The sequence below is a fragment of the Nerophis lumbriciformis genome, linkage group LG07, assembly GCF_033978685.3.
Source record: "Nerophis lumbriciformis linkage group LG07, RoL_Nlum_v2.1, whole genome shotgun sequence".
NCBI lineage: Eukaryota > Metazoa > Chordata > Actinopteri > Syngnathiformes > Syngnathidae > Nerophis > Nerophis lumbriciformis.
The window spans coordinates 25088058-25114562 of NC_084554.2; the positions used below are offsets into that span (position 1 = coordinate 25088058).

Here is a 26505-nt window from a genome sequence, read left to right on the forward strand (position 1 = left end):
CACATTCACACAGAGATGGCGGGAGCTGCCTTGCAAGGCACTTACCACGACCCATCAGGAGCAAGGGTGAAGCGTCTTGCTCAAGGACACAACGGACGTGGCTAGGTTGGTAGAAGGGAAGGTGGGGATCGAACCAGGAACCCTCAGGTTGCTGGCACGGCCACTCTCCCAACGGCGCCACGCCGTTTCCAGGTGTTTGCGGGCCAGATCTGGCCCCCGGGCCTTGAGTTTGACACCTGTGGATTAGAGGAACCTGATGATGACATCAGTCAGAGTAGAGGGCAGTGCTAAAGTCAGTGTTTTGAATCCTCGGCGCAGTTTACATAGCAACTTTCACTGGTTTTCCAACAGATGACCACCGTGGAATATAAACTAACGTGCTAAGTTAAGTGTAAAGTAGCAATGTGCGGTGGCTTTATAGACAGCGGTGTCGCAAGCCCCCCTTTCGTGTGTCCCGCCAATCCGCCTTGCATGAGTCAGAGCGCAACAAAAACAAAAGCAGACCAGCTGGGCTATATTCGTAAAGCTGGAAATGAATAGTTTCCTGACATATGTGGCGTTTTAATTGCAGTGACACCAGGTTGGAACTCCCTCAGGAAATTGCATGTGAATGCGAAGGAAATGTCGCTATCCACAATGTTTGGTTTGTCAGTCAGCAGTCAGACAGCTGCTAAATTGTTTGGAGTTGTTACACATTTTGCTGGACGACACTCCCGCAAATTATTGCTGATAAACAATATTTTTGTCAGCATTGACCAAATTAAGCATTATGCAATCATATGTAGTAATAATAATTATAATACTGCAAGTAACCCTTTCAAACACAATACTTGTATTTCTCATTACTGGTAGTTACTCCAAATGAGTAAACAAAGTAGGCATTAAAAACAGCCCACCAAGACAAAGATTGGGGATGACTGACAAGAGGGTTCACGCCGTTCATTTAATTCTACTATTGGATAAACCCGTTTAGGTGTTGAGAGCATTGCACAGAGTGAACCCTCTTCTACGAGGGATGCACGACAAATCAACATCAAGAGGCAAGGTTTTTTGTTTCTCTGCAATCACGGCATTTGAGTGACAGACATGTTCACCTATATGTTATTTGAGCATCGCGTCCTTTGCCTCCTGGCCAATCAAAAGTGTTTAAGTCAGGGGTCCCCAAACTACGGGTTGTGGGAAGTCCCAAGTTAAAAAAAAAAAAAAGTTTAATTTTTTTTTGTATTATTATTTTCGCCTTTCGCCCATGTGCAGCTGAGATAGGCTCCAGCAACCCCCGTGACCCCGAACGGGACAAGCGGTAGAAAATGGATGGATGGATGGATGGATTTTTAAAAATCTGTCCTGTCTAATCCATTTTCTACCGCTTGTTAATCTTGGGGTCAACTAGCCACTCAAGCAAATCATATTGTCTAAAAATTCATCTTCCCATCGATAACGTGACATCATCGCGCCGCAGTGCCCGGCAAGTGCCCGGCAAGTGCGCGTTTTTTCAGTCAATTAGTGTGCAAGGAATATATATATATATATATATATATATATATATATATATATCTCCTCTCTGAGCTGCCACCTTACCGTGGTAGAGGAGTTTGCGTGTCCCAATGATCCTAGGAGCTATGTTGTCCGGGGGTTTCTATGCCCCCTGGTAGGGTCTCCCAAGGCAAACTGGTCCTAGGTGAGGGATCAGACAAAGAGCAGCTCGAAGACCTCAATGAAGAACACAAACATAGGACCCAGATTTCCCTCGCCCAGACGCGGGTCACCGGGACCCCCCTCTGGAGCCAGGCCCAGAGGTGGGGCACGATGGCGAGCGCCTGGTGGCCGGGCCTGTCCCCATGGGGCCCGGCCGGGCACAGCCCGAAGAGGCAACGTGGGTCCCCCCTCCAATGGGCTCACCACCCATAGCAGGGGCCATAGAGGTCGGGTGCAGTGTGAGCTGGGCGGAAGCCGAGGGCAGGGCGCTTGGCGGTCCGATCCTCGGCTACATAAGCTGGCTCTTGGGACGTGGAACGTCACTTCGCTGGGGGGGAAGGAGCCTGAGCTAGTGCGTGAGGTGGAGAAGTTCCGGCTAGATATAGTCGGACTCACTTCGACGCACAGCAAGGGCTCTGGAACCACTTCTCTTGATAGGGGCTGGACTCTCTTCCACTCTGGCGTTGCCGGCAGTGAGAGGCGACGGGCTGGGGTCGCAATTCTTGTTGCCCCTCGGCTCAAAGCCTGCACGTTGGAGTTCAACCCGGTGGACGAGAGGGTAGCTTCCCTCCGCCTTCGGGTGGGGGGACGGGTCCTGACTGTTGTTTGCGTTTACGCGCCAAACGGCAGCTCAGAGTACCCACCCTTTTTGGATTCACTCGAGGGAGTACTGGAGAGTGCTCCCCCGGGTGATTCCCTCGTTCTACTGGGGGACTTCAACGCTCATGTTGGCAGCGACAGTGAAACCTGGAGAGGTGTGATTGGGAAGAATGGCCGCCTGGATCTGAACCCGAGTGGTGTTCTGTTATTGGACTTTTGTGCTCGTCACAGATTGTCGATAACAAACACCATGTTCAAACATAAGGGTGTCCATATGTGCACTTGGCACCAGGACACCCTAGGCCGCAGTTCCATGATCGACTTTGTAGTTGTGTCATCGGATTTGCGGTCTCATGTTTTGGACACTCGGGTGAAGAGAGGGGCGGAGCTTTCTACCGATCACCACCTGGTGGTGAGTTGGCTGCGATGGTGGGGGAGGATGCCGGACAGACCTGGCAGGCCCAAACACATTGTGAGGGTTTGCTGGGAACGCCTGGCAGAGTCTCCTGTCAGAGAGAGTTTCAATTCCCACCTCCGGAAGAACTTTGAACATGTCACGAGGGAGGTGCTGGACATTGAGTCCGAGTGGACGATGTTCCGTACCTCTGTTGTCGAGGCGGCCGATTGGAGCTGTGGCCGCAAGGTAGTTGGTGCCTGTCGTGGCGGTAATCCTAGAACCCGTTGGTGGACGCCGGCGGTGAGTGATGCCGTCAGGCTGAAGAAGGAGTCCTATCGGGTTCTTTTGGCTCATGGGACTCCTGAGACAGCAGACAGGTAACGACAGGCCAAGCGGTGTGCGGCTTCAGCGGTCGCGGAGGCAAAAACTCGGACATGGAAGGAGTTCGGGGAGGCCATGGAAAAAGACTTCCGGACGGCTTCGAAGCAATTCTGGACCACCATCCGCCGCCTCAGGGAGGGGAAGCAGTGCAGTGTCAACACCGTGTATGGTGGGGATGGTGCTCTGCTGACCTCGACTGCTGATGTTGTGGATCGGTGGAGGGAATACTTCGAAGACCTCCTCAATCCTACCAGCACGTCTTCCTATGAGGAAGCAGGGCCTGGGGAATCTGTGGTGGGCTCTCCTATTTCTGGGGCTGAGGTTGCCGAGGTAGTTAAAAAGCTCCTCGGTGGCAAGGCCCCGGGGGTGGATGAGATCCGCCCGGAGTTCCTTAAGGCTCTGGATGTTGTGGGGTTGTCTTGGTTGACAAGACTCTGCAACATCGCATGGACATCGGGGGCGGTACCTCTGGATTGGCAGACCGGGGTGGTGGTTCCTCTCTTTAAGAAGGGGAACCGGAGGGTGTGTTCCAACTATCGTGGGATCACACTCCTCAGCCTTCCCGGTAAGGTCTATTCAGGTGTACTGGAGAGGAGGCTACGCCGGATAGTCGAACCTCGGATTCAGGAGGAACAGTGTGGTTTTCGTCCTGGTCGTGGAACTGTGGACCAGCTCTATACTCTCGGCAGGGTCCTTGAGGGTGCATGGGAGTTTGCCCAACCAGTCTACATGTGCTTTGTGGACTTGGAGAAGGCATTCGACCGTGTACCCCGGGAAGTCCTGTGGGGAGTGCTCAGAGAGTATGGGGTAACGGACTGTCTTATTGTGGCAGTTCGCTCCCTGTATAATCAGTGCCAGAGCTTGGTCCGCATTGCCGGCAGTAAGTCGGACACGTTTCCAGTGAGGGTTGGACTCTGCCAAGGCTGCCCTTTGTCACCGATTCTGTTCATAACCTTTATGGACAGAATTTCTAGGCGCAGTCAGGGCGTTGAGGGGATCTGGTTTGGTGGCTGCAGGATTAGGTCTCTGCTATTTGCAGATGATGTGGTCCTGATGGCTTCCTCTGGCCAAGATCTTCAGCTCTCGCTGGATCGGTTCGCAGCCGAGTGTGAAGCGACTGGGATGGGAATCAGCACCTCCAAGTCCGAGTCCATGGTTCTCTCCCGGAAAAGGGTGGAGTGCCATCTCCGGGTTGGGGAGGAGATCTTGCCCCAAGTGGAAGAGTTCAAGTACCTCGGAGTCTTGTTCACGAGTGGGGGAAGAGTGGATCGTGAGATCGACAGGCGGATCGGTGCAGCGTCTTCAGTAATGCGGACGCTGTATCGATCCGTTGTGGTGAAGAAGGAGCTGAGCCGGAAGGCAAAGCTCTCGATTTACCGGTCGATCTACGTTCCCATCCTCACCTATGGTCATGAGCTTTGGGTCATGACCGAAAGGACAAGATCACGGGTACAAGCGGCCGAAATGAGTTTCCTCCGCCGAGTGGCGGGGCTCTCCCTTAGAGATAGGGTGAGAAGCTCTGTCATTCGGGGGGAGCTCAAAGTAAAGCCGCTGCTCCTCCACATCGAGAGGAGCCAGATGAGGTGGTTCGGGCATCTGGTCAGGATGCCACCCGAACGCCTCCCTAGGAAGGTGTTTCGGGCACGTCCGACCGGTAGGAGGCCACGGGGAAGACCCAGGACACGCTGGGAAGACTATCTCTCCCGGCTGGCCTGGGAACGCCTCGGTATCCCCCGGGAGGAGCTGGACGAAGTGGCTGGGGAGAGGGAAGTCTGGGCTTCCCTGCTTAAGCTGCTGCCCCCGCGACCCGACCTCGGATAAGCGGAAGAAGATGGATGGATGGATGGATGGATGGATGGATATATATATATATATATATATATATATATATATATATATACACACAGCCCGGCCCCGACCACATTTTTTTAACCCAATGCGGTCCCCGAGTCAAAAAGTTCGGGGACCACTGGTTTAGGTAAACAGCAAGTTTGTGTTTGCTGCTGTGGGGGCAGCCAGTAGTCAAATAACAAACACTGCACTTGCACGTTGGACAAAGCTTTGATGGTGACAAGAACTGAGCCGATAGTCAATAAGTTAATTAATCCAGCAATAAAATAAAATGAGGTTGACATACTTTGCTGGCATTGATAAATTACTATCCGTGGGTTTTTGTTTTCTTAGTTTCCCGCTTCGAACATGGAGAAAGAGGTCTCACTCTCTGCATCGCTCTCAGCACTCAAGCGTGTTTATTTAAAATGAACTGAACACGCCTCCCTACCTGCAAATCAACTAGTAGGAAGTTATGCAAAGTAACAAAAATGATATGGGAAAAATATGATTACAAACCCAATCGTACCGATGTGAGGATAGTTCAGCTTCAAATCAAATGGGCAATATGAGCCCATCAATACGGACGAAAATGCCGTAATTGGCAGCAGATTAGAACAAAAAAAACAACCCAAACTCGTTTTTCCAACTGGTGAAAAAATTCCACTTTGAGATGTTCAATATTTATTCAAGTACTTTTTTCACTTACAGATATGAAAATCCATGTTATTTTTGTGTTTATTTATTTAGGATAACAAAGTTACTTACCTTTCAAATACAGCAATGATAAACAATTTTATAGTAATAAGAAAGAAAAGTATGGTTACTTGCAATATGATTACATTATAATTATTTTTTATCGGTTATTTCCTCAGTTTAAGAGCATTATGTAGACAAAAACTGTGAGTCTGTCTGCATAAAGACAAATATTTTTGAAAGTAAATGATTGCATATTGTTCATAATGTGTGGCACCTTGAGACAAAAAATTGATTGACAGTCTAAAAGTAACATGTCTTATGTTTTATGGATTTGAATGTATAAAATATAAAAATTGCAAATCAAATCGCAATCGCAATTTTGGGGAGAAAAATCGCAATTAAGTTTTTTCTAAAAATCATCTTTTACCCTGTTTGAGAGTGAGAGACAAAAACACATGGACAATTAATCAATGCCCGCAGAGTTATAGAGTTTATTTTTAATTATCGTTCGATTAATTGATTGATCAGCCCTGGCCTAATTGAAAAGTGAAATTATGCAACGATTGGAAAGCAAACCCATCACCATTGTTATTAATGCTGACTATACTGTTTGCTTCTTACCACTATGACAACATTGGTTCTGTTGCTGCTAAGTTATGCAATATACTTGGGTAAATAAACACACTGGCTATTTCTGGTATATTTGCATGGCTTGTGGTGACTGCTAATACTTGTTGTGATGCATAGTGTGCTTGTGCTTGAATTAGTCTTTGGCATTTTGGTCTTGGAACAGCTTTTTTATTTAAATGTTGTGCCTTCCTGTGCAATTTTGCAAGACATTTAAACTATTATTGGTTTGATAAATGTTGACAAAATGGCATGGCTGTAATTTCTCAAATTATGCTTCTGCAGTCAGAAGACATATATTATTTATAGAACTTTTAGATACAGTGTGTGCGCAAATAGTTCATATAGTAAATGCAGTTATGATGTTTTCGCACCTTGCTCATCATCATCATCTAGCCTCTTTCACTAAACCCTTAATTCATTTACGCAAACCAAAATATAAACGCCGATAGCATCAATAAACCCCAAGTGGCCACACCCACCCACAGACAGGTACCAAAAAACAGGCGGCCAAAAGAAACGAGCACATGCAAACTCAAAGCTCCTCAGTAGCGTCTTTGTGCGCTGCGGCCTTAAACAAAGTCTGGGTGGATTTTTTCTAGTGTGTGTCGCGTCTGGGTGAAGGGCATCAATCGGCACGGGGGTGCAACCCCGACCTCACACTCGCCTGAATGTGTTTAGACACTTGAGATGTGTTTGTTTGGTCATGTGAGTGAGTCAGCGTGGCAAAGACAAAGCCAGCATTTATCCGGGACGCTCTTCATTATGTGTAGTGTAATTCAAGCATCTCTATTACCCCACGAAAGAATCAATGGCAGCCTTGATATGATCCTCTCCACTCATTACTGCAGGAAGAATTCCATTGATCGGTACGCTGATGCTTTGGAAACTGCACTGCACTTGCACAAGGAGTTTGGAGAATTGCAATATGAAATGTTTCCATCATTGTTTTGCATTTTGAATTGTGTTTTCAGGTTCTTTATTTCACCTTCTTTTAAAGTAAGTGCACTAAAGGGAGATGGAAACACTCATTGCAATTAAGTTGAAACATTTAAATCACAAAAAAAGAGAGACTAACTGCAAATGGTAGCATTAAGCTGGTGCTAAACTGTGTGTGTTGTTATTATACACCTTAGTCTCTACGCATTGGAAAGCAACATCATGGAAATACAATGGAGGCTTGTTCCTGTGTGTGTTTGTCAGGTTGTGGAACAGGGAAGGGTTGGAGTAGTGGACAACAAGGAGATGCTGGAGGCTTGTATTAAATGCCCGAGAGAAGATTTTAAGAGTTTTGAAGGTGTAAAAAGCTTACCATGTTCTCCTTCAGGGACTTGTCAACGGTTGTGGACATAATAGGATCCTCCAGGGATTAGTGTAGAGATTATATATATACAGTACAGGCCACAAGTTTGGACACACCTTCTCATTCAATGCATTTTCTTTATTTTCATGACTATTTACATTGTTGATTGTCACTGAAGGCATCACAGGGGCGCGGCCACCGCTGCTGCCCACTGCTCCCCTCACCTCCCAGGGGGTGATCAAGGGTGATGGGTCAAATGCAGAGAATAATCTCGCCACACCTAGTGTGTGTGTGACAATCATTGGTACTTTAACTTTTTAACTTTAAAACTATGAATGAACACATGTGGAGTTATGTACTTAACAAAAAAAGGTGAAATAACTGAAAACATGTTTTATATTCTACAAACCCCGTTTCCATATGAGTTGGGAAATTGTGTTAGATGTAAATATAAACGGAATACAATGATTTGCAAATAATATTCAACCCATATTCAGTTGAATATGCTACAAAGACAACATATTTGATGTTCAAACTGATAAACATTTTTTTTTGTGCAAATAATCATTAACTTTAGAATTTGATGCCAGCAACACGTGACACAGAAGTTGGGAAAGGTGGCAATAAATACTGATAAAGTTGGGGAATGTTCATCAAACACTTATTTGGAACATCCCACAGGTGAACAGGCAAATTGGAAACAGGTGGGTGCCATGATTGGGTATAAAAGTAGATTCCATGAAATGCTCAGTCATTCACAAACAAGGATGGGGTGATTGTCACCACTTTGTCAACAAATGTGTGAGCAAACTGTTGAACAGTTTAAGAAAAACCTTTCTCAACCAGCTATTGCAAGGAATTTAGGGATTTCACCATCTACGGTCCGTAATATCATCAAAGGGTTCAGAGACTCTGGAGGAATCAGTGCACATAAGCAGCTAAGCCCGTGACCTTCGATCCCTCAGGCTGTACTGCATCAACAAGCGACATCAGTGTGTAAAGGATATCACCACATGGGCTCAGGAACACTTCAGAAACCCACTGTCAGTAACTACAGTTGGTCGCTACATCTGTAAGTGCAAGTTAAAACTCTCCTATGCAAGGCGAAAACCGTTTATCAACAACACCCAGAAACGCCGTCGGCTTCGCTGGGCTTGAGCTCAATGGACTTATACAAAGTGGAATAGTGTTCTGTGGTCTGACGAGTCCACATTTCAAATTGTTTTTGGAAACCGTGGACGTCGTGTCCTCCGGACCAAAGAGGAAAAGAACCACCCGGATTGTTATAGGGGCAAAGTTGAAAAGCCAGCATCTGTGATGGTATGGGGGTGTATTCGTGCCCAAGACATGGGTAACTTACACATCTGTGAAGGCGCCATTAATGCTGAAAGGTACATACAGGTTTTGGAGCAACATATGTTGCCATCCAAGCAACGTTACCATGGACGCCCCTGCTTATTTCAGCAAGACAATGCCAAGCCACGTGGTACATCAAAGTGGCATCATAGTAAAAGAGTGCGGGTACTAGACTGGCCTGTCTGTAGTCCAGACCTGTCTCCCATTGAAAATGTGTGGCGCATTATGAAGCCTAAAATACCACAACGGAGACCCCCGGACTGTTGAACAACTTAAGCTGTACATAAAGCAAGAATGGGAAATAATTCCACCTGAGAAGCTTAAAAAATGTGTCTCCTCAGTTCCCAAACGTTTACTGAGTGTTGTTAAAAGGAAAAGTCATGTAACACAGTGATGAACATGACCTTTCCCAACTACTTTGGCACGTGTTGCAGCCATGGAATTCGAAGTTAATTATTATTTGCAAAAAAAAAAAAAGTTTATGAGTTTGAACATCAAATATCTTGTCTTTGTAGTACATTCAATTAAATATGGGTTGAAAAGGATTTGCAAATCATTGTATTCCGATCATATTTACATCTAACACAATTTCCCAACTCATATGGAAACGGGGTTTGTAGTTTCTTCAAGAGAAAGCAATGGTTTTCACTTCACAGGTGTGCTTGAAGCTCATTGAGAGAATGCCAAAAGTGTGCAAAGCAGTAATCAGAGCAAAGGGTGGCTATTTTGAATAAACTAGAATACAAAACATGTTTTCAGTTATTTCACCTTTTTTTGTTAAGTACATAACTCCACGTTTTCATTCATAATTTTGATGCCTTCAGTGACAATCTACAATGTAAATAGTCATGAAAATAAAGAAAACACATTGAATGAGGAAAAGGTGTGTCCAAACTTTTGGCCTGTAGTGTGTGTATATATATATATATATATATATATATATATATATATATATATACATACATACACTACCGGCTGGTGTCCCAACTTCCCTTTATTTCAAAAATCCTCGAAAAAAAATGTTGCACAGCAGCTAAATGAACACTTAGCGTCTAACAATCCTTGTGAACCCTTTCAGTCTGGTTTCAGGGTAAATTACTACTGAGACTGCCCTTTGCAAAAATTACTGATGATCTATAGCTAATGATGGATGCTAAAGCATCATCCATGTTGCTGCTATATGATCTCAGCGCTGCTTTCGATACCGTCGATCATAACATTCTATTAGCACGTATCAAAACACGTAGTGGTATGTCAGACTTAGCCTTTTCTTGGTTTAACTCCTATCTTACTGACAGGATGCAGTGCGTCTCCCATAACAATGTGACCTCAGAGTATGTTAAGGTAATGTGCGAAGTTCCACAGGTTTCAGTTCTTGGCCCTGCACTCTTCAGCATCGACATGCTGCCGCTAGGTGACATCATACGCTCTCACTGTTATGCTGATGACACCCAACTCTACATGCCCCTAAAGCTGACCAACACGCCAGATTGTAGTCACCTGGAGGCGTGTCTGAATGAAATTAAACAATGGATGTCCAGCAACATTTGCATCTTAATGCGAAGTAAACGGAAATGTTTATCATCGGTCCTGCTAGAGACCGACACCAATGTAATAATTACACCTTAACATTAAGACAACAAAACAATTGCACAAAGCGACGCGGTAAAGAATCTGGGTATTATCTTTGACCCAACTCTATAGTTTGAGCCACACATTAGAGTGTTACTGAAACAGCCTTCTTTCATCTCAGTTTCTAAAATGAGTTTAGTCCACCACTGACGCTCATTATTCATCTCATCTCAATTACTGTAACGTATTATTTTCGGGTCTCCCCATGTCTAGCATTAAAAGACTACAGTTGGTACAAAATGCTGCTACTAGAATTTTGACAAGGACAAGAAAGTTTGATCATATTACGCCAATACTGGCTCACCTGCACTGGCTTCCTGTGCACTTAAGATGCGACTTTAAGGTTTAACTACTTACTTAATACTAAATGGTGAAGCTCCATCTTGCTGATTGTATTGTACCATATGTCCCGGCCAGAAATCTGCGGTCTAAGAACTCCGGCTTATTAGTGATTCCCAGAGCCCAAAAAAGGTCTGCGGGCTATAGAGCGTTTTCTATTCGGGCATTTAAGTCCCATCTTAAAATTCATTTATACACCCTAGCTTTTAAATAGGCCCCTTTTTGGACCAGTAGATCTACCGTCCCTCTTCTCTGCTCTGCTCCCCTCTCCTGCGTGGAGAGGTTATAAGGTGGCCGCAGATCAGCTTCCACGGAGGAGGCGCTAGTTATTTTAAGTTGGGACCCGGGATGGATCACTGCTGACTCTCTGTGCTGCTGACTTGTGTCCATGCAAGATGATCCACTGCTGGCCTCGCTATGAACTGGACTCTCACGTTATTAACAGTATCCACTTGGCATCCCCACATCTGCTGTCCCCTCCAAGGTCTCTCGTTGTTACCATTGGGTTGAGTTTTATTTCTTGCCCTGATGTGGGATCTGAGCCAAGGATGTCGTTGTGGCTCGTGCAGCCCTTTGAGACATTTGTTATTAAGAGCTATATAAATAAACGTTGATCGATTGATTTATTGATGCAAAATATTATTTTAATAAGTTAAAAAATCTAAATTTTTTAAGATGTGGCAGCTTCAATTTAGCTTTGGCGTCGCTCTACGATCAGACTGATGGAAACATGACTGTCAATTTGCGGGCCCTCCGACCACCACCAAACATAAATTCACATTCATACACCAGTGAGAGTGGCACTGGGAGCAAGGTGGGTGAAGTGTCTTGCCCAAGGCCGTGATTAGGATGGCAGACGCTGGAATCACACAATGTTAACATTTATTTGTCCATTCACATAATGTTAACATTTATTTGTCCATTCACATAATGTTCACATCTATTTGTCCATTCACAGAAATGCAAAATGTCTGCCATTAAAGTACCAATGATTGTCACACACACTAGGTGTGGCGAAATTTGTCCTCTGCATTTGACCCATCCCCTTGTTCACCCCCTGGGAGATGAGGGGAGCAGTGGGCAGCAGCGGTGCCGCGCCCGGGAATAATTTTTGGTGATTTTACCCCCAATTCCAACTCTTGATGCTGAGTACCAAGCAGGGAGGTAATGGGTCCCATTTTTATAGTCTTAGGTATGACTCGTACATCAACTTACAACTATAAACGTCTTGTCTTTTCAGTCCCACTCACACACACTGTCCAAAAATTGTCTGTCTGTCCATTCACCTATCAGGAATTTTCCTGTATCTGTGTCTGATACTGATACCAACTAATATCAAAACCAATTTGATACCAGCCTTCTTTTTTTCCTTTTTAGTAGTACTGTACTACTGGTGGTATATTTGTATGCATGTCCTTTGCTTAAAATAGACAAAATAAAAACCCACATCGTTTTGAACATGATGTTCTTTCTGGAAAAGTATCTACACTCTTTAATCTGATCCTCCTTTTATGGACACTAATGGAGGCTGTACTGAAGAGGCTCTTGTCCACACTTACTGAAGGTGCACATAAAAATGTTGTTTTGGAGAACAGTCAAGGTCGGTTGCTTTTCAAGAGTCTAATATCCATTTACATGCACACAGAACTGAGCTGTCTGTCCGCTCACATACGCCTGCTGTATATGAAATATGTATGTCCATTTATATGCAAACACTACTGAGCTGTCTATCCGTTCACATACACCTATACTAAGAAAATGTATATCCATTTACATGCAGACAGAACTGAGTTGTCTCTCCGTTCACATACATCTATACAAAACATGTATTTCCATTAATTTGTACACTGAATTGAGCGGGCTGTCCGTTCACATACACCTACCGTATTTTTCGGACTATAAGTCTCAGTTTTTTTCATAGTTTGGTCGGGGGTGCGACTTATGCTCAGGAGCAACTTATGTGTGAAATTATTAACACATTACCGTAAAATATCAAATAATATTATTTAGCTCATTCACGTAAGAGACTAGACGTATAAGATTTCATGGGATTTAGCTATTAGGAGTGACAGATTGTTTGGTAAACGTATAGCATGTTCTATATGTTATAGTTATTTGAATGACTCTTGCCATAATATGTTACGTTAACATACCAGGCACGTTCTCAGTTGGTTATTTATGCGTCATATAACGTACACTTATTCAGCCTGTTGTTCACTATTCTTTATTTATTTTAAATTGCCTTTCAAATGTCTATTCTTGGTGTTGGGTTTTATCAAATAAATTTCCCCCAAAAATGCAACTTATACTCCAGTGCGACTTATATATGTTTTTTTCCTTCTTTATTACGCATTTTCGGCCGGTGCGACGTATACTCCGAAAAATACGATATATATCAATCAATCAATGTTTATTTATATAGCCCTAAATCACAAGTGTCTCAAAGGGCTGCACAAGCCACAACGACATCCTCGGTACAGAGCCCACATAAGGGCAAGGAAAAACTCACCCCAGTGGGACGTCGATGTGAATGACTATGAGAAACCTTTTAGAGGACAGCATATGTGGGTAACCCCCCCCTCTAGGGGAGACCGAATGCAATGGATGTCGAGTGGGTCTGAAATAATATTGTGAGAGTACAGTCCATAGTAGATCCAACATAATAGTAAGAGTCCAGTCCATAGTGGGGTCAGCAGGAAACCATCCCGAGCGGAGACGGGTCAGCAGCGCAGAGATGTTCCCAACCGATACACAGGCGAGCGGTCCACCCCGGGTCCCCACTCTGGACAGCCAGCACTTCATCCATGGCCACCGGACCTGTGTCTCCCCCTCCACAAGGGATACGGGGAGCAGAGGAGAAAGGAAAAGAAACGGCAGATCAACTGGTCAAAAAAGGGGGTCTATTTAAAGGCTAGAGTATACAAATGAGTTTTAAGATGGGACTTAAATGCTTCTACTGAGGTAGCATCTCTTACTGTTACCGGGAGGGCATTCCATAGTACTGGAGCCCGAATAGAAAACGCTCTATAGCCCGCAGACTTTTTTTGGGCTCTGGGAATCACTAATAAGCCGGAGTTCTTTGAACGCAGATTTCTTGCCGGGACATATGGTACAATACAATCGGCAAGATAGGATGGAGCTAGACCGTGTAGTATTTCATACGTAAGTAGTAAAACCTTAAAGTCACATCTTAAGTGCACAGGAAGCCAGTGCAGGTGAGCCAGTATAGGCGTAATATGATCAAACTTTCTTGTTCTTGTCAAAAGTCTAGCAGCCGCATTTTGTACCAACTGTAATCTTTTAATGCTAGACATAGGGAGACCCGAGAAGAATACGTTACAGTAATCGAGACGAGACGTAACGAACGCATGAATAATGATCTCAGCGTCGCTAGTGGACAAAATGGAACAAATTTTAGCGATATTACGGAGATGAAAGAAGGCCGTTTTAGTAACACTCTTAATGTGTGACTCAAACGAGAGAGTTGGGTCGAAGATAATACCCAGATTCTTTACAGAGTCGCCTTGTGTAATTGTTTGGTTGTCAAATGTTAAGGTGGTATTATTAAATAGGTGTCGGTGTCGAGCAGGACCGATAATCAGCATTTCCGTTTTCTTGGCGTTGAGTTGCAAGAAGTTAGCGGACATCCATTGTTTAATTTCATTAAGACACGCCTCCAGCTGACTACAATCCGGCGTGTTGGTCAGCTTTAGGGGCATGTAGAGTTGGGTGTCATCAGCATAACAGTGAAAGCTAACACCGTATTTGCGTATGATGTCACCTAGCGGCAGCATGTAGATACTAAAGAGTGCAGGGCCAAGAACCGAACCCTGAGGAACTCCGCACGTTACCTTAACATAGTACGAGGTCACATTGTTATGGGAGATGCACTGCATATTGTCAGTAAGATAAGAGTTAAACCACGACAAGGCTAAGTCTGACATACCAATATGTGTTTTGATACACTCTAATAAAATATTATGATCGACTGTATCGAAAGCAGCGCTAAGATCAAGAAGCAGCAACATAGCTGACGCATCAGAATCCATCGTTAGCAGTAGATCATTAGTCATTTTTGCGAGGGCTGTCTCCGTAGAGTGATTTGCCCTGAAACCGGATTGAAAAGGTTCACAGAGATTGTTAGACACTAAGTGTTCATTTAGCTGCTGTGCAACAATTTTTTTCGAGGATTTTCGAAATAATTGGAAGGTGGGACACTGGTCGGTAGTTTACCATGAGGTCAGGATCGAGGTTAGGTCTTTTGAGCAGAGGATGAATAACCGCTTTCTTGAATGCTAGGGGAACAGTGCCAGAGGAAAGTGATAAGTTTATAATATTTAGCACTGATGGACCTAATAATGCAAAAAGCTCCTTGATAAGTTTCCCAGGAAGTGGGTCAAGTAAACATGTTGTTTGTTTTATCCCACTTACATGCCGTAATAGTTCCTCTGTTATTTCATCAAAAAGACAGAGACTATTTTGGAGGGCAGTATCCGTCGTATATACAGTCGTATCTGTGTTAATAGAACCCAGTTGTAGCTGGGATGCGTTGTCTTTAATCTCCTTTCTAATGAGTTCAATTTTCTTATTAAAGAAATTCATAAAATCATCTGCCGAGAGGGTGGAGCTATTGGGAAGAGTCCCTTGTTGGGTTAGCGATGCTACTGTACTAAACAAAAATTTAGGGTCGTTTTTGTTGAGGCGGATGAGATTTGAGTAATATTTAGCTTTAGCTTAGGTAAGCATGCGTTTATAAGTTATTAAACTATCACTCTATGCTTGATGGAAAACCTCAAGCTGCGTCGTGCGCCATTTGCGTTCCAGCTTTCTACATGATGACTTATGAGCTCTAGTTTCTTCTGTAAACCATGGGGTGCGCCTTTTAGGGGCCCTTTTTTGTTTTAGCGGTGCTATACTATCAATGGTTTCGCGCAGGGCATTGTCAAAGTTGTTAGTGAGGTTATCAATAGAGCCGACATCATTTGGGAATGGTGCCATTACCGAAGGCAGTAGGTCAGCAAGAGTCATCGTTGTGGCAGCATTAATGTTGCATATAAAATATGTATTTCCATTTACATGCACACAGAATTGAGCTGTCTGTTCGTTCACATACACCTATTAGGGTTTCCCCAAGATTGCCATTATATGTGGCAAGGGGTGCATGGATGGGGATGTGGTCAGTATGACATCATATTTATGACATCATGATCAATTTCATTGGCAATAAGTCATATTTTCTTTTAAAAAAAAACTAAACAAACGTTTTACGTGTATGTGAACGACTCAAGCTGTCGTCCGGGTTCTCAGGACCATCAAGGAAGGACATTGTCGCGAGCAGGGTTGACTTCTTTATATTTCAATAAGAACCTCAGTGTCGGTCGCATTTCAGCTCCGCTTCTCTGCTCCGCTTCTCTGCTCGCTCTTCGGCTCCAGCTCTTCAGCTGCGCGCGTCGTCGTCTTCTTTGCGCTCTCTTTCGCTCTCGCTCAGCGTCAGCTTCCCTCTGGCTCCTTCTCTTCTCTCCGGCTCTCTCCCTGATGTTTACGTCTGTCGCCCTTTTATACGGTGCGAGAGGATAATTACATTGTCTCCAGCTGCGCGTTCCACACACCTTATAATGATTGCGGCGTCTCTCCCGGCGCGCCCCGCCTCGCTGCTCGCTCGCCGTCCACGCCTCCTCGCCGCCATCTTGGAGCGGGCTCCGGTGTGCCCTGCCTCGCTGTCGGTCTGCCGGCCCCGCCTCCCCACAATGTATTTAAAAACATATGTGTTATTAGTTATTAGTAATAACAACATATGTTTTTTCTTATATTATATTGTTTTGCTCTATTTTTCAATTGTTGCTGCTTATTGTAAAAAGTAACACAGGCTACACAATGTTCTGCCTTCCCTGAGTGTTGGAATTTAGTTTGCCAAATATGTTAACAGTCTTTGAATTAGAGATGGAAAATAAGAAGAGGTGGTTTATTGATATTCCACATCACTATAAAACTATGCACACAAAGGAAAGTATATCACTATACAGATGAAGTGCACATACATGTAGTAGGAATCACATTCAATAATACAGTTTTGTGTAAACCGAAAAAAAGCAATACAATTATTCAGGAGAAAGGTTGCTCTAAAACGTATAATAGACAAGCTCATTGACAGCCTTACAAAATCCAAGGCCAATCGCAGGACACATATAGACAAGCAATCATTAACACTAATATTCATACCCATTGACAATTTACAGTCTCCGATGAACCTAACAGGAATATTTTTGGAATGTGGAAGGACGCCAAAATACCCAAAGAAAACCCCTCAAGCACAGGAGTCTTCCCACACAGGGATGTCCAAACAGAGGTTCGAAGACGCACACGGTGTAAAGTTAGACGTTACTGTCAGTAATATTGTCAACATTTGGGTAGTTCACAAAGGCTTAAACAATCAATGCAAGAATTAACTCGAAATACCTTTGTCTTCAACTTTCTCTGCTTACTTTTACCGGGTGCCAACTCCGTTCAGGTGCACGTACAGTTGTAGGTCTGCTGACAGGACATTCAGATGCACTTTTTTTTTTTTTCAAAATAAATAGAGAACATTTTTGCTAGAGCAAATAGTACGTAAATAATAGGCAATATACAGTACACCCATTTTCATGTAAAAAAAAAACCCCCAACTTATTTCTAAGGTGTGCCACGATCAATTACATGTAGGGGAAACCCTGCCAACACTAATGTGCATCCATTTACATGCACACAGAACTGAGCTTTCCGTTCACATACACCAAACTAAAAATGTACATTAGAGAAGGGATTCATATGGATGGCCCCATTCCTGGGTGGATGTCGCGTGAGTGGAAGACAGGGGGTAAATCATTTTGTGATGCAGTCTGCTGAAAATGATAGAAAGTTACACTCTACTGTACATAGCAACTGACGTTGTGGTCCGGGTTGGAACTGCTACAAAACACACTTTAGAATATTCAACACTTTATTGCCATCTGGCGGCTAAAGTGGGTAGTGCATGCTCCAAATTTGTCACGTTTAATGTGTCAGGTATGAGGCCATATAAATCCCTTTCCTTCTGTATGGAGTTTGCATGTTCTCCCCGTGACTGCGTGTGTTCCCTCCGGGTACTCCGGTTTCCTCCCACCTCCAAAGACATGCACCTGGGGATAGGTTGATTGGCAACACTAAATTGGCCCTAGTGTGTGAATGTGAGTGTGAATGTTGTCTGTCTATCTGTGTTGGCCCTGCGATGAGGTGGCGACTTGTCCAGGGTGTACCCCGCCTTCCGCCCATTTGCAGCTGAGATAGGCTCCATCACCCCCGTGTCCCCGAAAGGGACAAGCGGTAGAAAATGGATGGATGGGTAGTGTATGTCTATTTGCATGCATACAGAACTGAGCTGTCTGTTTGTTCACATACACCTGTACTAGCAGGTATGTCCATTTACGTTCACACAAAACCGAATGGTCTGGTCTGTCCATTCACATACACATCAGTTTACACCGTCATATACACACTAAACACAGACATATGTGTATTTACATACACACAGAACTAAACCCATACTTGCCAACCCTCCCGGATTTTCCGGGAGACTCCCGAAATTCAGCGCCTCTCCCGAAAACCTCCCGGGACAAATTTTCTCCCGAAAAACTCCCGAAATTCAGGCGGACCTGAGTGACGTGTTGACAACACACAACAACAGTGTCTACCGTAAAGCAGTTCGTCTGCCGTAAACAGCAATGTTGTGACACTTTTAAACAGGACAATACTGCCATCTACTGTACATGCATATGTGACCCACCCATAATGTGTCACATTTTTGTGTTGATTTATTTATTTTATTTTGTGGTTTGAATTCGTTTTTGGAGCTGTCATTACACATTTATCAGTATTCACATTGGTCAGTAGGGGGCAGTAGGGCGTTTCTTCCCAATTGAATGCTATCACCTGCACACCGGAAGTGTCTTGTCATTCTGATGAGCGTGACCAGTCTGTGAACAATTGAAACGTCCTGTGTGCTTTTTCCTCCTGTATAACAGGTTAGTTTTGGTGAATCAACTCACTAAATAATATCCATGTGATCTTTATAAGTTTAAGTACACATTCTGATGGTGGAGCCTAACTCTAATGTGTTTGTGAGTTGTAGTTTGTAAATGAACACTGAAATTCAAGTATTTATTTTATTTATATATATATGTGTATATATATATATATATATATATATATAGCTAGAATTCACTGAAAGTCAAGTATTTCTTTTATGTATATATATATCTTAACCACGCCCCCAACCACGTCCCCCCCCCACCCCCCACCTCCCGAAATCGGAGGTCTCAAGGTTGGCAAGTATGACTAAACCGTCTGTCCGTTCAAATACACTTGTAACAGAGGAACTCTGCCCATTTACATGCGCACATGTCAGGACTTGGTCCGGGGTGTGTGCTTTTCCAGGATGCAACGGAAAGTTGGCACGGGCGAGACGGGAATGAAGGTACATGATTTATTGAAACACTAGAACTACAAAAAAAAGGATCAAACCAAAGCGCGCACAGTGGCGGAAACTATGAACAATTAAACAAAACATAAACTGTGGCTTGATAAACAAAAACTTACTTGGCATGGAACCGGCATGAAAAAAGAGCAGCAAGGATCATAAGGGTGTGCAGAAGCATATATGGGGTGTGAGGTCGTCAGCAAGACAAACTGAAAAACACTGAACTTAAATACTACAGACATGATTAACGAAAACAGGTGCGCGACTCAAGACGTGAAACAGGTGCGTGACGTGACAGGTGAAAACTAATGGGTTGCTATGGTGACAATCAAGAGTGCACAATGAGTCCAAACGTGGAACAGGTGAAACTAATGGGTAATCATGCAAACAAGACAAGGGAGTGAAAAGCCAGAAACCAAAGATTCCTATAACTAAACAAAAACATGACTTAAAACAAAAACATGATTACACAGACATGACAGCACAGAACTTAATTGTCTGTCCATTCACAAACACACAGTCACACAGACATCTTAAGTAATCCTCAGTGTGTGTGATTGTGCAAGATAGTGTACTGTCCAGTAAAATATTGTTCTTCTCTTGAACAGACAAACTCTTACATAACTTTCAGTCATTTTCTTGACAATAGACACGTTTTGGCAACTTAGGCCCCATCTACACTAAGGTTATCCAGGGTAAATCCCACCTAACCTTATCCTTGTCCAGACACACACAATGGTCGTTTAAGACCCCCGCTCCACCCCTCCGTCCGCCGGCGCAACGCGACCTAGTACGCATGCGCGGAAAATGCGCACGTCATAGCCCCAGTTTACACTAAGCCCGATAAGGTCATCCAGGGTAAATCACATCTAACCTTATCCGTGTCCACATACAACAAGGCCACCGTTTAAGACCCCCGCACCCCTGCGTCCGCCGGCGCAATGCGAACAAGTATGCATGCGCGGGGAAAAAAAATAAAGACGTCCATCTGCTCCAAGCTCTCCAGTAGATGACTTTACTTCACTGTGAAGTTATTTAAGAGCTATATTGTAAATAGTTTGCTGTGCATTTTACATTTGTTTGCTGTGTTTTGTGTGCAAGTTTTTAAATTAAAATGTATCTCCTTTGAACAATATCCAGTGTTGTGGTATTTCAATTAACTAGAATCTAGTGTGCTGTGGGGCCCTACTGTATTGAATCACAACTGAGCCATCATAAATTAAATGGTAAATGGGTTATACCTGTATAGCGCTTTTCTACCTTCAAGGTACTCAAAGCGCTTTGACACTATTTCCACATTCACCCATTCACACACACATTCACACACTGATGGCGGGAGCTGCGATGCAAGGCCCTAACCACGACCCATCAGGAGCAAGGGTGAAGTGTCTTGCTCAAGGACACAACGAACGTGACAAGTTTGGTAGTAGGTGGGGATTGAACCAGGAACCCTCAGGTTGCTGGGACGGCCACTCTCCCAACTGCGCCACGCCGTCCCCATTAAATTAAATTAATCAAATCTTTAATAGACATGAGAAAGTAGAGAATGCGATAAACTGTTTGGGACACGAGGGGATGGTTCCATCTTTCAGCTGCGCGCTAATGGCGGAGTTAGCGAAGATGCGGGCATCATGCACACTGCCTGGCCATTTCACAGTCACATCCATAAAGCAATATTTGTAGTCACACACTGCCTATCACGGTCACATCCACGGGAGGAAGGGACCAAGTTTTCCGGTAAGTAGAATCACAGCTGACTGTTTGAAAGTTCGAAAGTTCTCTTGCCGTCTGAGAAGTGTTGTATCCGAAATAGCTGCAATCGCCCGTTGCCTTCTCTTAAGGTATTGATTTGTGATTTCCAAATGCGCCTGTACATGTAGAAGAAGGAGAAACACGGGCATGTCTGGATGACCCGCCTCCATCTTTGTTATGAAGCTAGCTGTGGAGCGTTCTTTCTGATGTCACTTCCTGTGTGGGGCGCGGACTTTCTTGACGTCACTTCCTGTGTGGGCGAGGTCTTTCTGACGTCACTTCCTCTCCGAACTCACTTTGTAAACGATCAATGAGTCCATACAAAGCTAAGTGCCGGAGATTCAAGAAATACACGGCTGACTTACCGGTGTAAACATTTGTCCGAGGAGGGGAACCTTAAACACTGGTTTAGTGTGGCTGAAACGGGGCTTAGGCTAAATAATTATTTGTTTAAGGGGTTAAACGACTTAGTGTGGACATGGCCATAGTCACCTCCAGTGTTGCTTTGTGTGCAAGTTCTTGAATTTAACTTATCTGAACAATATCCAGTGTTGTGGTGTTTCAATGAACTGGAATCCAGTGTGCTGTGGGGCCTATTGTAGTGAATCACACCTGAGCCATCATAAATTAATCAAATCTTTATTAGACACGTAAACAATGTGATGAAGAACATTTTACATCAATCAATCTAGGGATCTAAATATCTGGTCAGGACACTCCTCACTCGTTTGCCTTCACCTTCATTTGGTGACTTGATATACTCTGGACCTAGACGTTGAGTCCGCAACATACATGGCGGACAATAACTGATACAGTCTTCTTTGCCAGTCCAAAAACATTCGCCGTTTTCCGTAGTCTTCCCTCGACGGCCAGGTAATACAAAGTACACGCTACCTTTTTTGATCACATCCACGGATACCCGCATTCTCGTTGTCTCTCCTTCGACAAATGGACAAAGTTTTTCGTTAAGTAGAATCACAGCTGACCTGGACATTCGAAAGTTCTCTTGCCGTCTGAGAAGTGTTGTATCTCAAATAGCTGCAATTGCGCGATTTCTTCTCTTAAGGCGTGGTCCCCAACCTTTTTGTAGCTGCGGACCGGTCAACGCTTGAAAATTTGTCCCACGGACCAGGGGGGTATGGTATTTTTTTATTTTTTTTTGTCATAAAGAAATACAATCATGTGTGCTTGCGGACTGTATCCATGCAGACTGTATTGATCTATATTGATGTGCACTAATTGTAAGTGTATTTTGTGTTCTTTATGTTGATTTAATAAAAAAATACAAATCATTTTTAAAAAATGTTTTAATTCTTGTGCGGCCCGGTACCAATCGATCCACGGACCGGTACCGGTACAGGTTGGGGACCACTGTCTTAAGGTATTCGTGTGTGATTTCCACAAGCGTCTGTACACACGGAAGAAAAAAACCGTGATTGGATGACTCGCCTCCATATTTCCAGTGGTTAGCTCCGAGTTACGAAAACGCTTCATTATGAAGCTGGCTGTGGCGCGTTCTTTCTGACGTCACTTCCTCTCCGAACTCAGTTTGTAAACGATCAATGAGTCCATACAAAGCTAAGAGCCGGAGATTCAAGAAATAGACGGCGCACTTACCCTTATAAAAAATTATCCAAGGAGGGGAACCTTAAACGATTAATTAGTGTGGCCAAAACGTAGCTTCGGCTAAACAATTATTTGTTTAAGGGGTTATCCGGCTGAGTGTAGACATAGCCTTAATGTCCTAAATGTGCATGTTTTTGAGTGTGCTGTGCGTGTGTTTGTGTTGATGTGTGTTCGCTTACAGGCATGTGAGGTCATGTGAAGTGCACTCGGGGTGCAGAGTCAACAGAGCGGTCTCAGCTTAGCCCTTGCAAGTGCGAGTGCGTTCCTCGCTGGCATGGCCACATCCATGTTAACACCACACATTTACCATCTAACACCACACAAAACACATCCCTCCCCCTTCCTAAACACACACAGTTGCAAGTCTATTGATTTTCCTCAGCTGCCTCCTTGCAGAAAGTGACTCTATGTCGAGCAGCTGTCTTTCCATGTGGTAAAAAAAAAAAGTTCAGGGCTGCCAATGAAAGCTGGAGATAGTGACAGGTAGAGATGAAAGTGAAAAGGAACTGAGAGGCGACACTGTCACTTACTTTACCCCTGAGCGGATGACAGGTGCTTTACATTTCTCAGTCGGTAATGGGGACCCATACATCCCAGACCTGCTGTGACATTTACTCTGGACTTGTATTCCCTCGCCCCGAGGTCAAGACGCTCATTCCTGCGCACCAAAGGCAGACTCAAGTTTGCATTCAAGGGGAAAATGAAATCAACTCTCAGTAGGAAGTTTGGGGAGCTGAGGCGCCTTGAACTGAACTTGAGTTCATTCCTCAAATTGTCATTCTTGCAGTTTCAGCACATGTTGGTGCATTCCTGGAACACACGCGTAGTATATGCAATAAAAAAAGATGACACAAGTGGCGTTCTATGGTGGCGAGTTGGAAGCTCGTCAGCATGTGCATGGGAGAACTTGTAAAGGTGCAGTCCGCGTTGTAAACATCTGTATGACGACTAGGGATGTAACTATTGATAGCTATATTGATAAATCTATTTATATTGATCTATCTATACATCTGTATATTGATCTATCTTTATCAATCTTTGCTCAGCAAGTTGGCTTTCCAGGTAGATACGTATCGATCCAACATCAATTTAAAAGGCAATACATCCATTTTATAGCTACTAGAAAAAAGAAAACATTGGATTTAAGAACGTCAAAGTGGGCTGGCTCAGGGTGGAGGACAAAGTAAAACAACTTGCACTGAGCCTAGTCTATAAAATCCGCTACACCTCCCTGATACCGAAGTACATGTCAAACTACTTCCTTAATGACCGCCATAACCACAACACCAGGGGGAGCTCTATAACCATGTTAAACCCAGATTCCGATCTAACAAAGGTCTTAACTCATTCTCTTTCTATGCCACATCAATGTGGAATGCGCTCCCAACAGGTATAAAAGAAAGGGCATCTCTATCCTCCTTCAAAACCGCAATAAAAGTACACCTCCAGGCAACTTCAACCCTAAACTAACACCCTCCCCGGATTGTTGTTAATAATCAAATGTAAACAATCAAATGCAGATATCTTTCTTATGCCTTCTGATCTCTCTCTCTCTCTCTCTATGTCCACTACTTGCTGTACATATCCTACCAAGTCAGACCTACACTGTTTCAATATCCATTTCTCTGTTCTCAATTGTTGATGACTGATGATAACAACCAAACCTAACCCCCCACCCCCCTCCACACCCCGAATTGTAAATAATTCAATGTATACACCCTGATGATTATCTTGTGTGATGACTGTATTATGATGATAGTATAAATTATAGTATATATCTGTATCATGAATCAATTTAAGTGGACCCCGACTTAAACAAGTTGAAAAACTTATTCGGGTGTTACCATTTAGTGGTCAATTGTACGAAATATGTACTTCACTGTGCAACCTACTAATAAGTCTCAATCAATCAATCAATCAAAACTTTCAGCTACAGCGCGATTGCAAAAGCCACACCAAATAAAAACGACTACACAATAACATAAAGCCACAAGTTAACTTTAAACCACAAAGGATGCGACGGACAAAACAGAAGTGACAGCGGAGCAAGTTTGCCGACGGACCAGCTTGAGACAGAAGACAGTGTAATAAACACTATACACATATTAGCATTATTGAAAAAGTTAAAAAGTTATTTATGAGTGAAAAAGTGGTCACACTTCTCTGAGTTTTACACCCTCAGCCATTAGGTCTGTGTGTCGCTGAAATGTGTCAACTGTCACTTCAAGTATGTCTTTACGATGTTCCGTGTTTATTAAAATGAAAGTAGTACCAGTTCGAACCACCAGTTATTTAACCTGAAAAAATGTGGTTGCACTTAATTTCACTTATAAATCTACTGCTAATTCACCCTAAAGAGATGAAGTTTGTACTTTATTTTTGATATTAATATTGTATTATTTTTGTTGAAAAACAACAGCAAAAGTAGCAAGTAAATCTACTGTTAAAATGTTGGTTACTGTACTTTCGTTTGAAAATGTCTTGACTATTGAAAATGAGAGCAGAAAAGGTTTCCTCTTGATAATACAATCTAAAGGGTTAGTTGCGCTTTATTCAAATAAGATGTACAAAAAAAAAAAACAGTGAAGTTGGCACGTTGTGTAAATCGTAAATAAAAACAGAATTTGCAATTATTTAGCAAATCCTTTTCAACCTATATTAAATTAAATACACTGCAAAGACAAGATACTTAACGTTGGAACTGGTAAACTTTTGTTATTTTTCCAGAACCATCCGGACTGTTCTAGGCGCAAAATTCAAAAGCCAGCATCTGTGATGGTATGGGGGTGTATTAGTGCCCAAGGCCTGGGTAACTTACACATCTGTGAAGGCACCATTAATACTGAAAAGTACATAAAGGGTTTTGGAGCAACATATGTTGCCATCCAAGCAACGTCTTTTTCATGGACGCCCCTGCTTATTTCAGCAAGACAATGCCAAGCAACGTGTTACAACAGCGTGGCTTCGTAGTAAAAGAGTGTGGGTACTAGACTGACCTGCCTGTAGTCCAGACCTGTCTCCCATTGAAAATGTGTGGCGCATTATGAAGCCTAAAATACCACAACGGAGACCCTGGACTGTTGAACAACTTAAGCTGTACATCAAGCAAGAATGGGAAAGAATTCCACCTGAAAAGCTTCAAAAATTGGTCTCCTCAGTTCCCAAACGTTTACTGAGTGTTGTTAAAAGGAAAGGCCATGTAACACAGTGGTAAAAAGGCCCCCGTGCCAACTTTTTTGCAATGTGTTGCTGCCATTAAATTCTAAGTTCATGATTATTTACAATAAAAAAAATTGTTTCTCAGTTTGAACATTAAATATCTTGTCTTTGCAGTCTATTCAATTGAATATAAATTGAGAAGGATTTGCAAATCATTGTATTCTGTTTTTATTTACAATTTACACAACGTGCCAACTTCACTGGTTTTGAGTTTTGTAAATGCATTGGCCATTAATTGTTGTTAACTTGCTTATTTGTAGCCACAATTCATTTATACAAAATTCCTTTACAATAAAAGACAGGTTCATAGGAAACTTCACCTGCAGTGTCTAGTATTTGTTTCACAGTCCCAATGGTTGAATCTGTTTTGCGAAAAAGTGAGTGAATCAATTTCAACTCACTGAATCATTTCTGATTGTATCGCTATAAAAAATATCGTACCGGCAACTACAAATTCTGAAAGAAATCGAATTGTTGTTAAAACTAATCGATGCCCAGTCACCTCTCTGCTCATTACTGTCACCAATGGTCAGACAAAATAGGTCACAGAAAATAAAC

General features: G+C 43.4%; 1 protein-coding gene across 4 annotated transcripts in view; it reads left to right on the plus strand.

Annotated features, from left to right (window-relative positions):
• sema5a (sema domain, seven thrombospondin repeats (type 1 and type 1-like), transmembrane domain (TM) and short cytoplasmic domain, (semaphorin) 5A) overlaps positions 1 to 26505 on the plus strand; it is a 393767-nt gene that overhangs the window by 99060 nt on the left and 268202 nt on the right. The window lies entirely within an intron of this gene.